The sequence below is a fragment of the Hemicordylus capensis genome, chromosome 2 (genome assembly GCF_027244095.1).
Source record: "Hemicordylus capensis ecotype Gifberg chromosome 2, rHemCap1.1.pri, whole genome shotgun sequence".
In the NCBI taxonomy this organism is placed as follows: domain Eukaryota; kingdom Metazoa; phylum Chordata; class Lepidosauria; order Squamata; family Cordylidae; genus Hemicordylus; species Hemicordylus capensis.
This window is the reverse complement of record NC_069658.1, coordinates 378,608,170-378,624,549: the sequence shown is the minus strand read 5'-3', so window position 1 is coordinate 378,624,549 and position 16,380 is coordinate 378,608,170.

Genomic DNA, 16,380 nt, shown 5'->3' with positions numbered 1-16,380 from the left:
AGATGGAGAAAGACTCAGTAGTACTCTACCAGTTCACTGTATAAGAAAAAGTGGTAACGGCACTTAATGTGCCATTAGATACCCTTGGCCCAAGCTGCTTGCCAGGCACCAAGAAAAATGGCAACAGCGAAATACAATACTTCCTTCCTTATCTGTCCCACATGCCATGAGGGGAGTGGTTTGCACCTTTATATATCAGCCGTGAGAAACCACACAGCAAATAATGGGCTATGATTCATTTTAAGAGACATTTTAGGGAAACACAATCACCCTTAGTAGCATATCCTGTAGTTTTCTCTCAGTACTCTCAAATATCCACCTTAAGTGGCGCAGCGGGGAAATGCTTGACTAACAAGCAGAAGGTTGCTGGTTTAAATCCCTCCTGGTACTATATCGGGCAGCAGCGATATAGGAAGATGCTGAAAGGCATCATCTCATATTGCGTGGGAGGAGGCAATGGTAACCCCTCTGTATTCTACCAAAGACAACCACAGGGCTCTGTGGACTGGAGGCAATGTTAAACCCCTCCTATATTCTACCAAAGACAACCACAGGCTTCTGTGGATGCCAGGAATCGAAATCGACTTGACGGCATACTTTACCTTTCACTTTTACTCTCAAACATACTGTTGTAAGTTTGGCAGTCTTGATCATTGTAAATTACTGGTCAAGACCTTAACAAAAGAATGCTCATGTTCCTTAATAGGTGTGGATGGTCCTTTGAATGGACAATCTAGTGCAAGGTCTGAGATTAGCATTCTGCAGGTGGGTGTGGGGGGAAAGAAATTACAGTGTTGCCATTTTTCTTTTGGAGACCAAAATGTGAGTTGGCTGAAAGTAAAGCACCATGGGGTGCATTTGTTCTCTCTCTCTCTCTCTCTGCTGGGTTTTAGGTTTCTGCTTGAATCCAATAGGTTCTGTTTACATATTGCAAATAAAACACATATTACAAAGACACGGTCAAGCTACAGTGCTGTCTCATCCAAATAAATAAATGCAGTACTTTTCAAATAAACAGAACTTTTTATCACTCAGTGAAGTGGGACATGCTTGTAGCTATACCAGCACCTCCCTGGTTTTTCTTACCAGTCTGTAGTGTGGTAAAACTTTTGTTCTGAAGGCAAAGTGGGAGAAATAAGGTATGTGGTTTATTGTTGCTTGAATTTCAGGTTTCATAGGTTCCCCCTGCATGCCCACCTCCCCTAGAGAAATTGAGACATAACAGATTTAATCAGGATCCACATTTCTCAGTGCTGCTTTGTAAAGGTTTGGTTCACTCTACCTTAACTGAAGCAACAAATCACCATGAAGGTATGAGAAGTCGCAGTACAGCTTTGGGTGTGTTTGTGTTGTACTGGCCAGCCTGGTGATGATGATACAAAGGCATGTGCAATTGACTGCAGGCCACATTCATTTATTTGTGTTGTTATGACACATATGACAAGATGTGTACGATGCAGGATCATTACAGCAAGGGCTAACCTCGGTGCGGTTGTGGGAATGATTCAAAGGGGCAACAACAAGCTTGTAATGCAAAATATACAACATTTATTGAATAGCAATCAAAATACACAATCTCATTTGGAGAGTCAATAAAATAGATATCTAATCGTAATACTAGCAAACCAAATCGTTATGGGAAATTTAAGGGACTAAAACCCGCTTGCCCCGTTATCAATGCAGAAAAAAATGATGCACTTAATAATAACCATTGAAATGAATGGAGTAACCACAGAGTTTTAAAAGACATTACTCCTCGAATGAGTCTCCTTGATGTTACACTAGCTCCAAGAGCGGCAATGCTACATGGGGATTGTTCCGGAGACAGACTGCCAGTTAATTGACAAGAAACACAGTGAATTGGGAGAACCAATTTATTAGAGGAGGAGGAGATAGGCAAAACACGTGACTGCAATGCAGCAGCTTTTGTAGGTAGACCAGGAAGTTTTTCACACGGGGCTTTTAAAGCCCTTTAAGTCGCATCTCCTCCGGCATGGAGGGGCTGCATTCACATATCGGCCAGATTTACCCTGAAGTCCCTGCAAGTTATTGGGGGAGCAGTTCACATACAATTCGGGTTTTTCACTATGCGTTAGGGAGTAGCCCAATTTATATCCAGGGTAAAAAAAATCCACTATTTGCACTGGGTTTTTTGGACAATTTTGTGTTGGCAGTAAAGCCGCCCCATAACCTTGCAGTAAAGCCTACTGTGTGTAAAAGTCCCACCAGGTGACTTAAATCAGCAGCGGCTGCATGCTGTTTGAAAAGAGAGGAGAGGCAAGGTTTTGAGAGAAAGAGAACACGAGAGGGCAATTTGTTTGTTTGTTTGTTTGTTTGTTTGTTTGTTTGTTTCATTTATAAACCGCCCCATCCAGAGGCTCTGGGTGGCGTACAACTAGCTTTAAAAACATAAAAATAAACATCATTTAAAACATACCACTTAAACACACTAGGCCACCTAATGGTGCAGTGGGGAAATGCTTGACTAACAAGCAGAAGGTTGCCAGTTTAAATCCCCACTGCTACTATATCAGGCAGTACTGATATAGGAAGATGAATCCCTCTTGTATTATATCAAAAGAAAACCACAGGGCTCTGTGGGCAACAGGAGTCGAAATCAACTTGACAGCACACTTTACTTTTAAATCCACTAGTTAGTTCTCCTGGATTTGCTATAATTTAGGATGTTAGGGGGGCAGGGGCATGTCTAGGGTAAGGCAGGCAGGGCACATGCCCCTGGCGCCACTTGAAGTGGGCGCCATTTTTTAAATTAAAAATTTTTTGAAGGCCACCAAAAATAAAATGGCCACCACACATGCTCAAATGTCCTCTGTGAGGCCCTAGGCCATGTCAGGCCTCGCAGAGGCCATTTGAGCATGCACGGCGGCCATTTTGTTTTCAGTGGCCATTTTAAAAAAATAAAAATTAAAAATGGCCACCGCACATGCTCAAATGGTCCCTGCGAGGCCCTAGAGGCCAGTGGGGGGAGGGGGAACTTTGTAGACCCCCCCACAGCCTTTAGGAAGCCCCCCGAAGGGGTTACAGGTTAAAAAAATTAATTTAATATATGTCACTGTACACATATTCAGATTGGCAATATGTACAGAGAATCAGGGCTTGTGAATACTGAGCTGAAGCTTATGAGCTAGGATTGTATTCATTTGCTCTTACTTTGCTTCTTGTGATAAATGAGTTAAATGTGATGTCTTAATAATATGGCTATTAATGGTGCATTTGTCTTTGAATCTGTGTATCTGTTGAATCCTTAGTATTAAGGCCCACTGGGAGTTTCTTGCTCTCTTTCTCTCATTTCAACTGTCTTGCTGAAATACTAGAATATATTCCAAGCAGTGACACCGTTTACTCTGCATATCCTTTAATTATTTTGAGAGTATCTGGGAAAAGTCAAATTCTCCATTTATTTTCAAAACTTACATAATAGCAATGCTACAATGCATAGTAGGGAATTAGACAGGCACTTCTGTTTAGTTTTCCAAGTACACCTCCATATAGTATTTGGGCATTTCATGAGCCCCAGCATACTGAAATTTGTAGTTTTCCAGCATTTTTTGGTCTGGCTAAGTCCACTGCTAAAATAGTTTTTGAAATATTAAAAGATTAACGAGCTTGACTTGTATTTTTCAGCTGATAGTATGGTAAAGTTATCTGAAAGATGGGTGTCAGATCTTTTGACAGGGGGCACAATTTGAGTGCTTGCCCTAGGCGCTATTTTCCCTAGATATGCCTCTGGGGTGGGGATTTTTGGAAAACTTGAATAAACTTCGGGCATAGTTGGAGAAACCTGTTCACGAATATGGATCTCCACTATGCTTTCATGTATCAAAGAGGGAGAGCATTTGTATAGGTGTTTGCTCCCATGGAGACAGCAGCAGCTGTGCCTAAATGTCTCCTCGACTGACCAAAGCTGCGGTTTAAGATACCTAAGGGGTCCCTGGGGTCTCCGCCTTTACTAGTAAAAGATAGGAAAGAAATAGAGAAATGGTCGAGGAATCCCTGCTCTAAAGTGGGCACTGGCAAGAAGGGGCTCTATCTACCTGTCTTACAGCTTTGCCTGGTCTGGAACGATGAGGTTGGAGATTCCCGTGGTGAGGGGAACTCCAGGAAGCTAGGTTTAGCAGCTTGCGAGTAATTTCAGTAACTGAAATCAAAATAGTGATTTCAGCTCAGAGATTCTCCGGTTTGGGAATCTCTAAGACTCATCTACAGATTGCACACTCTATCTGTGGGGTTGGAGGGGGGTGTATAGATGGCAGGGGTAATAATGAGAATCAGGGCCGCCTCAATCCCTCAGAATAGCAGCATGTAGGCAAATCCTGTAGGGAAAGAATGGCAGTTCAACTTCCATTGGCAGAATAAAACCAGTAAAGTGAGAACTCAGCCAAGCAGGAGGTGTGGAGACAGTTCTTTTAGTTTGAAGAACAAGGATTTATTTGGGAGTTACAAACAAATAGGAAAGCTGATCTTAAGACTGAAAGGGGAAAGAGATTAAACAAACAGCCCCCTCTGGAGAGACAAAATGGAGACTAACACTGAAAGAACAAAGAGGGGAGGAGTCCAGCACTTTTATCCATGATCCTAACCCGCCCCCCCAAGTGGTCACTATGAGACATTGCCACGGAGAGCTGATGCTGCCAGGCTACTAACTCCAACAAATCCATGGGTAGGTTAGCGGACTGAACAAAGCTATCCAATGAAAGTTGGACCACAAACACTTGATGGTATCCACTCATGGAATGCTGAATGCATGTTGAACACTCAGTTTTGAGTAGTGGGTTTTATACCCTAAAGATTGAGCATTTTTCTAATGTGAGAAACCTTATTTTGAGTATTGGTGAGGTCTTGTGACTAAACTTATTGTTTTAGGGAATTTCTGCTAGGCAGAATTGTTTAAGGGCAGAGTTCACTATGGGTATGAGGCTCATTTCATTTTCCAGGACCGTTCTAATCCGGAGGTTCTAGTCCTCAAGGTTTAATAAGTAGCAGGAAATAGTTTTACGATTGGAGATTGCTCTGCTGAGGAATTTCTTTATTAATGATTACTTTTAATTTCCTGGGAATGGCTTCTTAGGATATTCATACCAAACTTGCTTGCATGGGTTCAAGGGTCCTATCAATTCACTGATTTACCCAAAGACCTGCTCAGCCTTTTTGTTATTGGTATCCAGTATGCGAGAGGAGTACTGCCATATGTTCTCTCACATTAATCAAACAAACAAACAATTCAATTTGAAATGTCTTTTTCTACTTGGTCTCGGGTAATGCCAATATGAGCCTGAGAACGTCCTGGTACTCCCTGAGCCCATAAGTGTATAGACCCATCAATGCATCATTTGGGCTGAAGCAGGGGTTACTCCTAATAGATTTTCGCTCAGTGGCCTATATATTATATTTTGCAATTGTATGTGTGTGTTCCGTAGCCTGAAGATGCATGATGATCTGGGATGTTCCATGGAGGTGTGATATATGTATGCAAAACATTACCCAGACGTGTGTTGTCGAAGAGCATAAGGCTTTGCAGAAGTGTGCATAGGGCAGGTATGGCATTTTCTTGAAGGGTTTAAACGATGAATATTGCGTACAGATATATTGTTTGTGTAAAGCTGGTAACAGAGCCTTGCAGACCCTGCATATTCTGGGAGCAGCCTGCACTGGGGAGGGGAGGAGAATCCACAAGAAGCAACCTCTATTTCTTTTTAATTAAACTCTTCAATCAACCCCCCTTTCCTTACTCCCAAAGCTCTTCCATTAGTGTTTCCCTTCCCCGCCTTACTAATGGCCTTGCAGGCTCTTCCCTGCGATAACTCCCCCCAACCCCACCTCTGGGCTTTGCTCCCCTCCCCTCCCACAACTGTATTTCCCAGCCCATGCTGTTCCGAGCATGATTTACGAGAAGGCAAAGCCAATTCCAGTCTGGCAGGGGAGTCGGGTACCACACTGGCTGAGAGAATGGCGCCGGTGCCAGGCCAGTGGGGAGCAACGGAGGGTGCAGCTTCCCAGAAAGAAGGTGGAGAGGGGGGCAGTGGGACAAACACAGCAGGAGGCACAGGCTCTGCAGGAACAGACAAGCCAGACAATGCCTGGATCCAGGCACGGGGTCCAGCATGCCCTCCACTCCCCGCTACCCACCCTTCTGCCTCTGAGACAGGACCAGAAGGGGAATCCTGCATATGGACAAAGCTAAGGAGGGATGGAAAAGAGGCACAGAAGCTCAGTACTACAGAGGCATATGCCTGGGGTAACAGCCAGGTCAACACACTCCTAGGCTTTCAATTTAGGGTTGCCACAATTATTTCTGGCAGGTCCTCTGTGCCTTAGCAGCTGCATGAGAAGAAGCAGAAAATCAACAGGAGCAGCTTTTTCTCACATGTCGATCGTGTAATGTATGCTGGGAAAAACTTCACGTGTTTCTGTTAGGCACAGGAGTCTTGCCAAGGGGGGTGGGGAGTTGGTAATCCTGGGCTTCATTAATCACCAGGTCTTAGTATTGCCTGAAGGGCACCATTTACTGAGCTTCCAGATCTCCTCATAACCTCCTCCACACCCACTAGGGCCAGCCTTGTTTCCATGAGCACCATTTTGGATGTCAGTCAAGCAGGGAGTTGGGGGAGAGGCACAGCAAGGTTTTAAAAGGTTTGATTTTAGATTTTTAAAATCTGAAGGCTGCAATTCTAAACCCATTTATTAAGGAGTAAGTCCCACTGAATTTCGTGAAACTCACTTCTGAATTAACATGTATGTAGAATGGTGCTGCATATTGCAAGCACGCACACACCACAGTGTATTTTCAGAAGATGGTGTGGTTATTTTTTAATACTTCATAATATCTATACCAACATTATCCACACAGGACAGTCTCCCCCACTCCCCATGCATACACACACTCTCTTCCTCTCTCACGCGTACACACACACACACACACACACACACTCTCACTTTTAAAGCAAATGGTGTTGTGTTTTGGCATGCATATCCCAGCACAGGGACCCATTTCACTGTCTATAATACTGATCACTCAATGGATGGATCTAAACAACCAGATAACAACATGATTATTCAGTTGTGAATGTGACCTGTACTCATGCATCGTCGTCCCGCCACCCGTTCTCTTACCTTCTTTGCTCATACTGGGGAAATCTACTCACATACTAGGAGGAGATCTGGTCTTGAGGCAGCAAGCATGAATTGTCCCCTCTGCTAAGCAGAGCACATCCTGGTTTGTATTTGAATGGGAGACTACATGTGTGAACATTTTAAGAGATCATCCCTAAGGGATGGGGCTGCTCTGGGACGTGCATCAGCATGCTTGCATGCAAATGGTTCTGTTCCCTCCCTGGCATCTCCAGAGAGAGAGAGACTCCTGTCTGTAACCTTGGAGAAGCCACTGCCAGTCTGTGTAGACAATATTGAGCTAGATGGACCAACGGTCTGACTCAGTTTAAGGTAGCTTCCTATATTCCTAATCCTGGTTTAATAAAGCACAGCTCTATGGTTTGTCCGAACCGGGAGAGCTGTGCTTTAACTTGAGATTTACAAACTAAGCTTAAGCCAGCGTTTGAAACCAAAACTGAACTCTGGTTTCACAGGCTGGTTTAATCATTGTTTGTAAATCATAGTTATAGACTTTAGGTCTGGAGCTGGACAAGCTGTGGAGCTGTGCTTTAACCCAACCACCATGTCAACATAATAGTTCAGCAACGGAGCTGAAGATGTAAGAGAAGGGGAAAGGAGGGAGGATTCAGACTCAGGCTGTATTCATGACTGAATAAACCCTGGTTTACTTAGCTGTCTGAATCCACTTGGTGTGTAGCTGACCACACATATACGTACTCCTGATGAATATTCCCACAGAGTCTGAAACACACAGAATCCGATTCCTTATCCCTAAATGCTTCTCTTGTTTTACCCTAATGGAAAAGCATTCCCTTTTGACCTTACACTTAGCATATAGATGGTTCCACATTGTTAATCTGATAGGCCATGAAAAGCACAGTTAATTCCAGACTTCTTCAGTGTTCAGGACTTAACATGCTAGGATGTTGATCCTCACCTTAATTATGCAGGTGCTGCTGCGGCTGTATAATATACAAGCAAAGCAAATAGCTAAGAAAATGTTTCCTTAAAATCAAACTTCATAACAGTGACGGAATGTCCATTCACATATTTTCCTAGGGGTGTTTTTTGTTCCCAAACACCACCTTGTTCCCCTTGATGTCCTGAACAAGTTCAGTTGCCATCTTGATCCCCCTCCACTTTTACAGATGTAGAAAGTTTTAGCATTGTCATGACTAAAAACATTGTTCTGGACCATTTGTCAATCGCTGGTAAATATTAATTTCTCCAGTATTTGGCAATTAGCATTCATACACCCACCACTGATGATGATGATGATGATGATGATGATGATGATTTATTATACTGTTTTTTCAACAACAACCAAATTCTCAATACAGTTTATGTAGCAAAAGGAATGCGAAGATTATTCCCTGTCTCAAAGGGGCTCTCTGTCTAACAATAAACAGGTGGCCACAGCCACTGAGCGGGATGCTCTGCTGGGCTGAACAGGGGCAGTTGCTCCCCTCCTGCTAAATACGCCACTTTAGAAGGGGCCTCTTGGCCCAATGAGGAGAGATTGCCCAGGATTGAGATTACTCACCCAAATCTTGTTTTCCCTTTTCACTGACTTATTATGACATCTTTGGAAAGTCAGTGGCTGACATCTTGACTAAATTTCTCAATAGTACTACTCAGCTAGTCACCTAAAGAGCTGCTACATTTCAATAGGACTTCCTCTAGAAATTTTAATCAGAATGTCAGCCACTGTTATTAAGCACTGATTGTGGGGTTGCGGAGTAGGGGGAGAATATAATTGTCTGTATTGTTTTTGACATTTTCTCCCCAAATTGCTTCAGCACCATTCTTAATTAGTCTTTGCACTTGATGGTTCACTCCCACAGAGATGCATTTACCTTAAAGTACCAATGGAGGCAAAACACTCAGAGGGTGACAAACTGACACTCTTGTCCTCTTGGGGAACACAAAGGAGAGATATTGCACAGCTGTTGCAGTTCATATGTTTCCTTCCTCCTGCCCTCACCTAGGGAGATGCTACCTCCAGTGCAGAGAACAGATGACTCTGTAAATATGCAGCATATGTGCACAAACAAGAAACACACCCCAACACAGGGAGAAAAATTATTAATCCTTCTGACAAGTACGTTCATACTGAGAGGCCCTCCAGCTCCTGGACATGAGGAGGAGCTGATGAGCTTTTGCTTCGTTTGTTGCTGAAAGTCCTAACAGCTTCTCAGTCCTCCTCTGGTTCTGGAACTCTCTAGCTGTCCCACAGTCACTCCACGCATTAATCCTTTACCACCAATGTCAACGCAAGTAGGGCTCTGAACAGAGTGTTGGACTACCAGGGGGACCCAGGTTCAGATATCCGTGCAGCCAGGAATGGATGCCCACTGAGAGCCCTCCCGACAGTCACTATCTCTCACACTAGCCTTCTTCACAGAATGGTGGTGGTTGTGAATATAAAATGGGGACAGGGGCTATGTACATTATGCCGGGCTCCTTGAAAGGGATGGTGGATTTAAAGTGTAATGAATATAAAAATGAAGGGTAGAGTAGACATACTCCTGGGCTGGGCTAGATGAATCAACAGTCTGACTTGCTACAAGGCAGGTTCCTATGTTCATAATGCTCTGAACAAGGGAGAAGGAATCTTTGAAAGCAAGGGTACATTTGAGGAGTTCTCCCTCTTTATTTTACTGAACTCCCCCCACCAAATCTAATAACCTATCTCCCTGCCAACGCAAAAAAAAAGTGTCTTTCCTCTCCCCCTAAAACAATTTAAGTGAGGAGTTGCTCCCCAAGCTTTATTTCTGTCTGCACCCCTATTTGGAAATGAAAATGGGGATTGCCCTACCTAAATAATCCACCTAATGGTGCAGCAGGGAAATGACTTGACTAGCAAGCTAGAGATTGCCAGTTCGAATCTCCGCTGGTATGTTTCTCAGACTATGGGAAACACCTATATCGGGCAGCAGCATTATAAGTGGCACGCCCTTGATCTCAGATAGTGAGGAGGAAGGGGAGGCTGACAGCCTTTCAGCCGATGCGGGAGTGCCCGAGGGGCAGAGCCCAGCTGTCAGTTCCCAAGAGACAGCTGAGGAAGGTCCAGCTGATGTTTCAGAGCAGGCACAGCAGTCTGGGGCAGCAGAGACAGCGACGGACAGACTGGAGGATGAGCTGTGCAGGCAACCCCCACTATCTCCACAGCAAAGAGCACAGCTGGAAACTATCAGGAGGAGTAAACGCCTCTTGCAGAGGGCTGATAAGCCTTGAATCCCTGCCAGCTAAGAGTTACCAGCTTGGACTATAAAGCATGTCAACAGCTTTCTGTTAGCTGCTGGAAGACAACATTTATCAACCCTCATGTTGACAGCTTTCAGCCCGAGCCTGATATAGAGAACTATTCTGAGCCGTGTTACGTTTCTGCAGCCCAGTTTGCATTGTGGACTATCTTCCTGGACTTCCCTTCTGGGTGGCCAGATTGCTGACAATAAGATGCTGAAAGGCATCGTCTCATACTGCATGGGAGGAGGCAATGGTCGACCCATCCTGTATTCTACCAAAGACAACCACATGGCTCTGTGGGCACCAGGAGTCAAAATCAACTTGACGGCACACTTTATTATATTTCCTAAATAAGGTTTGTAGTGCACTGATTCCTGTGGGCATGTCAGATACCTATTATTATTGTTTCTTGTTTACACAGTCAGACAGGTGTTATTGACTGGTTTGTTTTATCCAGACATCGAGTCCTTCCCAAGGACCTGGGATGGCTGAATTTTATTGTCAATTGTTATAGATATCGTCGCAGAATATAGGCTGTTCCCAGTAAAGCTGCTTTTTGTAATTGGCTGATGGTGATTTTGTGGCCCCTATGGTGCTGAGGTGCTCTTCAAGGTCTTTTGGAACTGCACCCAGGGCGCCAATTACCACTGGGATTATTTTGGTCTTTTTCTGCCACAGCCTTTCAATTTCAATTTGTAGATCTTTGTATTCGGTGATTTTTTCTATTTCTTTTTCTTCTATTCTGCTATCCCCTGGTATTGCTATGTCGGTTATTTTAACTTGTTTTTCTTTCTTCTCGACTACAGTTATATCTGGTGTATAGTGTGGCAGATGTTTATCTGTTTGTAGCCGGAAGTCCCATAATATTTTTACCTCTTCATTTTCTTTAACTTTTTCAATTTTATGGTCCCACCAATTTATGGCTATAGGTAGCTTGTATTTTTTGCAGATGTTCCAGTGTATCACCCCTGTAACCTTGTCATGCCTTTGTTTGTAGTCAGTCTGTGCGATCTTTTTACAACAGCTGATTAGGTGGTCCACTGTTTCATCTGCTTCTTTACAAAGGCGGCACTTGCTGTTTGTTGTGGATTTTTCGACTTTTGCTCTTATTGCATTTGTTCTTAGTGCCTGTTCTTGCGCAGCCAGTATTAAACCCTCTGTTTCTTTTTTCAAGTAGCCATTCTTAAGCCATTGCCAGGTCATGGTGATGTCTGATTTTCAACTTATATTGTGCAAATATTGACCATGCAGGGGCTTATTTCTCTATTTTTCTGCTCGGTTCTTGGCTTGTTCTTTCTTGTAGGCCTGCTTTCTTTCATTGGTGTTGAATAGTTTCTCGTTATTGACCATTTGAAGTGCCTCTTCTTCACTGTCCTTTATATATTCTTCAAGGCCTCTTTTCTCCTCCTCTACTGTTTGATGGACTTGCAGCATTCCTCTTCCACCTGACCTGTGAGGGATGTAGAGCCTATCGACATCACTGCGGGGGTGCAGAGCATGATTGGTGGTCATGATTTTCCTGGTCTTACAATCTAGTGTCTCTAGCTCTGCCTGGGTCCAGTCTATTATTCCTGCAGTGTATCTGATAATAGGTATAGCTCAGGTGTTTATGGCTTGTATGGTGTTCCCGCCATTGAGTTTGGACTTGAGGATTTTTCTAACTCTCCTGATGTATTCACTTCCAATTTTTCTTTTAACTTCAGTGTGTGCGATGTTATCAGCCTGGAGAATGCTCAAGTATTTGTAAGGTTCTTTCTCTTCCAGGTTCTTGATGTTGCTTCCATTGGGCAGTTCTATTCCTTCAGTTTTTGTTATTTTCCCTCTGTTCATTATTAAATGCAGCACACTTGTCTAGTCCAAACTCCATTGCTATATTGCTACTGAATATACGGACAGTGTTTAGCAGTGATTCGATTTCTGACTGGGACTTTCCATACAACTTCAGATCCTCCATGTACAGCAGATGGTTGATTTGACTTGATGTTTTAGATGTTTGGTATCCGAGGCCTGTTTTGTTTAGTATTTGTGAAAGTGGAGTCATGGCGATTACAAACAACAGAGGGGATAGTGATTCCCCTTGGAAAATGCCTCTTCTAATGCTAACCTGTCCAAGTGTCTTGCCATTGATTGTTAACTGTGTACTCCACATACTCATTGCTTTTTAAAAATAAATATCTGAATGTTTTCGCTGACACCAGTTGTTTCTAAACATTTTAGAATCCATGTGTGAGGCAATGAATCGAAGGCTTTCTTGTAGTCAATCCATGCAACACTTAGACTGATTTTTCTTCTCTTGCAGTTTTCTAAAATCATTTTGTCATTCAGCAGCTGGTCTTTTGTGCCTCTGGTGTTCGGGCCATTTCCTTTCTGTTCAACTGGAAGCTGTTTGTTAGTTAATAAGTGTTGCATCACTTCATCTGCTATTATTCCAGTTAATAATTTGAACATGGTTGGCAGGCAGGTTATCGGTCTATAATTACTTGGAACTGCACCTTTGGCTGGGTCTTTCATTATGAGATGAGTTTTCCCAGTTGTTAGCCATAGTTCAATATCACCTCCTTGCAAAATGTGATTGAACTGTTTTGATAGTTGTTTATGAAGGCTTGTTAGGTGTTTAAGCCAAAAGCCATGCAGTTCATCACCGCCTGGAGCAGTCCAATTTTTAATTTTCTTTGCTCTTTCACTTATTAATTCTGCTGTTATTATTAGATCTTGCATTTGTTGGTTACATTTTTTCACCTCTTTCATCCAGCCTGCTTTTTTATTATAATCTATTGGATTGTCCCATAATTTCCCCCAGAATTGCGCTGTTTCTTCTTTATTTGGTATTTCTAGGTTTCTTGCAGTTTCTCCTTCTATGCTTTGGTAGGAACATCTCTGATTCAACTGGAATTGGAGATTCTTCCTTTGTTGTGTAATTCTGGCTTCATATCTGCTAATCTTCTTTGACACTGCTGTTATTTGCTGCTTTATTATTTCCAGGACTTCTCTAATTTTCCTTGAATCTAGGTGGTATTTTTTGATCAGATACTGTTTGGTGTTTTCATTCTTCAGCTTCTTGTCTTTCATATCTTTCAATTTACTAGGATCTGATCTAAGCCTGGAGATTTTATTTTCTAATCTAATCTTCCATTTAGGTGATGTACTGCTTTCTTTTTTTACAGGTCCACTGATCTTATATCCGAGCTCTTGTGGTGTTATTGTTGCTGCACTGTACATTAGTTGGTTTGTTTCTTGCAAATTATTGGTTGTTATTTCTGCAAGTGCAGCATTGACATCTTTTAATGCCTGAGCAAGTTGTTTTTTGGCAACTGTTTTTAGAGCTGGAAGTCGAACCCTGGTGGTTGTTTGGTTCATGTGCTCAGTTATTTTTTGCTTTAGTTCTTGTTGCTTTTCTGTTAAACAGCATTTGGGTTTTTGAGGTGAAGGCAAAGGGGAGGTTGCCTGGTTTTGATTTTGAAACAGTTCCGCAACAGTGGCATCCTCGATTTCCAACACCTCCTCCACCTGCGCCTGAGCAACTTCTTCAGTTGGTGGTAATTTTTCTTCCATATCTTGAGCCTGTGTTGCTCTTTGCAGTTCTTCCAGCTCAACTCCTGTGAATACTTTATTTCTTATTATGTATCTTTTCTGGTCTGCTAGCCTTTGTTCTGTTATTTCTCTATCTGGATGCTTCTCTTTCCACATTTGGTACATTCTTTTTAAATAACCTCTTCTAGTTGGACTAGACTTGTAATACCAGATCATTATTGCCTTGTTGGCATTTTTTGTAATTTTTTTTGGTTAAGCGACGTTTCTTCCAGTAACCTTGAAGTCTCCAGCCCTGGTTGCTCAACTGAAGATCCTGAGTCATGTTGCCCACTTGCCAGCAGATGTCCAGGGACTATAGCACCTGGCACGGTCCTTGTTGACCTGGGCGACGACCTATCCGGTATAGATTTATTAAAGTTACGTCTCACCATATTGTTGATGGGAGAGGCACTCTTTGTCTGGCTCCTCTGGTGAGACCTGTCATTATTATTATTATTATTATTATTATTAATTCAATTTCTATACTGCCCTTCCAAAAATGGCTCAGGGTGGTTTACACAGAGAAACAATAAATAAATAAAATGGATCCCTGTCCCCAAAGGGTTCACAATCTAAAAAGAAACATAAGATAGACACCAGCAACAGCCACTGGAGGGACTGTGCTGGGGGTGCTTAGGGCCAGTTACTCTCCCCCCACTAAATAAAGCCAGGTGGATTCCCAGGGAGCCCAGCTCCCTGCACATCCAGGATGAGGGACACATCTGAAGAAGCACTAAGAAAGCAGCACCCCTGATCTCCAGAATGAGAGCCCTTTGGCCTTGTTCCAAGGTTCTCCAAAGAGATACCCAGATTTGGTAAGCTGCCTCCTCCACATGGAGACCTATAGTTGCATCCTACTCTTGGATAAGGATGTCTTGTGTCCTCCTATCCCCCAGCAGTACAGGTGATGAGTGCTGCCGCCTGTGGAACAAGCTCCTTCTCTCACACTGCAAAGGGCTCCCTGAAGCAGGGCTATCCCTGATGGCTATAGCCCAGCATGTCTCTCCAGGGATGCAAGCCTGCTTTTTGCATTAATAATTTACAGTGTGTTGTTCAGCTAATAATGGCCTTTCCTTGTGATTAGCTGCCTTAATGGGCTAAAATTGGCAAGAGAACAATGGGGCTTTAATCTTCTTGAGGTTGGGAGGGGGTAAGGAATGCATTTCCTAGATCTTTTGCACTTGTGGAATATCTCACTCCCTCTATGTTTAGAAGGGGGGAAAGGTGAGTGCTTGTGCAGCTGCCACAGATTACTCCCCTGAGCTCTGTATCTAAACCTCTGTGCACTCCAAATCTTCTGGCAATACAAGTGCATCCTACAATATACCCCACTACCCCAACCCCCTGATTACAGATCTACAACACCAAGAGCTCCTAGTTTACCTGGCCAGCTTCTGGTATACCCTGTGCATCCCTGCCTCCCATCATGCTCACTCAGCTTATCTGCATTTTGATTATGGCTCAGGTTTCCCAAAGTGCAATATAATAGCAATATCTGCTAACTGTGCAAAGAGACATCTTTTAAGATAAAGTGTGCCGTTGAGTCGATTTCGACTCCTGGTGCCCACAGAGCCCTGTGGTTTTCTTTGGTAGAATACAGGAGAGGTTTACCATTGCCTCCTCCCACGCAGTATGAGATTATGCCTTTCAGCATCTTCCTATATCGCTGCTGCCCTATATAGTACCAGCAGGGATTTGAACTAGCAACCTTCTGCTTGTTAGTCAAGCATGTTTAGCAGGGGGAGGAGAGCATCTGTCCCTATTCAGCCCAGCATAGCATCTCTCTAGTGGCTGCAGCCTGCTGGTGGTGTCTCCCCTGTGTTTCTTTTTTGACTTGAGTTCTTTGGTGGCAGAAGACCATTTTCTTTCTATTCCTTTTTCTATGCAAGCCACTTTGAGACCTTTTCTATTGAAAAGAGGAATACTACTACGACGACGATGACGATGACTAATATGTATGTATGTATGTATGTATGTATTCAGCTGATTTTATTCCTACTGATAGCAGGGGCCAAGATGTTTGTAGTGGATACACATGCATATCCCTGGTCAGCAGTTAGGAAGCAGCAATAAGAAGGAGATGAATGGAAATGATGGCCACCTTTCTGTGGCATATTCATCCAGCTAGTAGATGCAGGTGGCACTGGCCTTTTAACAAAGGCAGTGTTTGCTGAAAGTATCTTGTGTTGTTAGCCGCAGAAGAGCAACGTAAGAAAGTAGTCATTCTGAGGTGGCCGCTGTATCATGTTCCTGGGAAGTAATGGCCATGATTTCTAAAAGGCAATATTTACTCTCTTTGGTAGACACGAACAATTCACCCTAAATCGTTGGTTGTTTTGCTGTGGCTATATCCATCATTGTTCCTGCTCTGTGCTTCCCAGTCTATGCTCCTGACCTGTCTGTCTCTAGCCTTATGCTACTCCCTGCTTT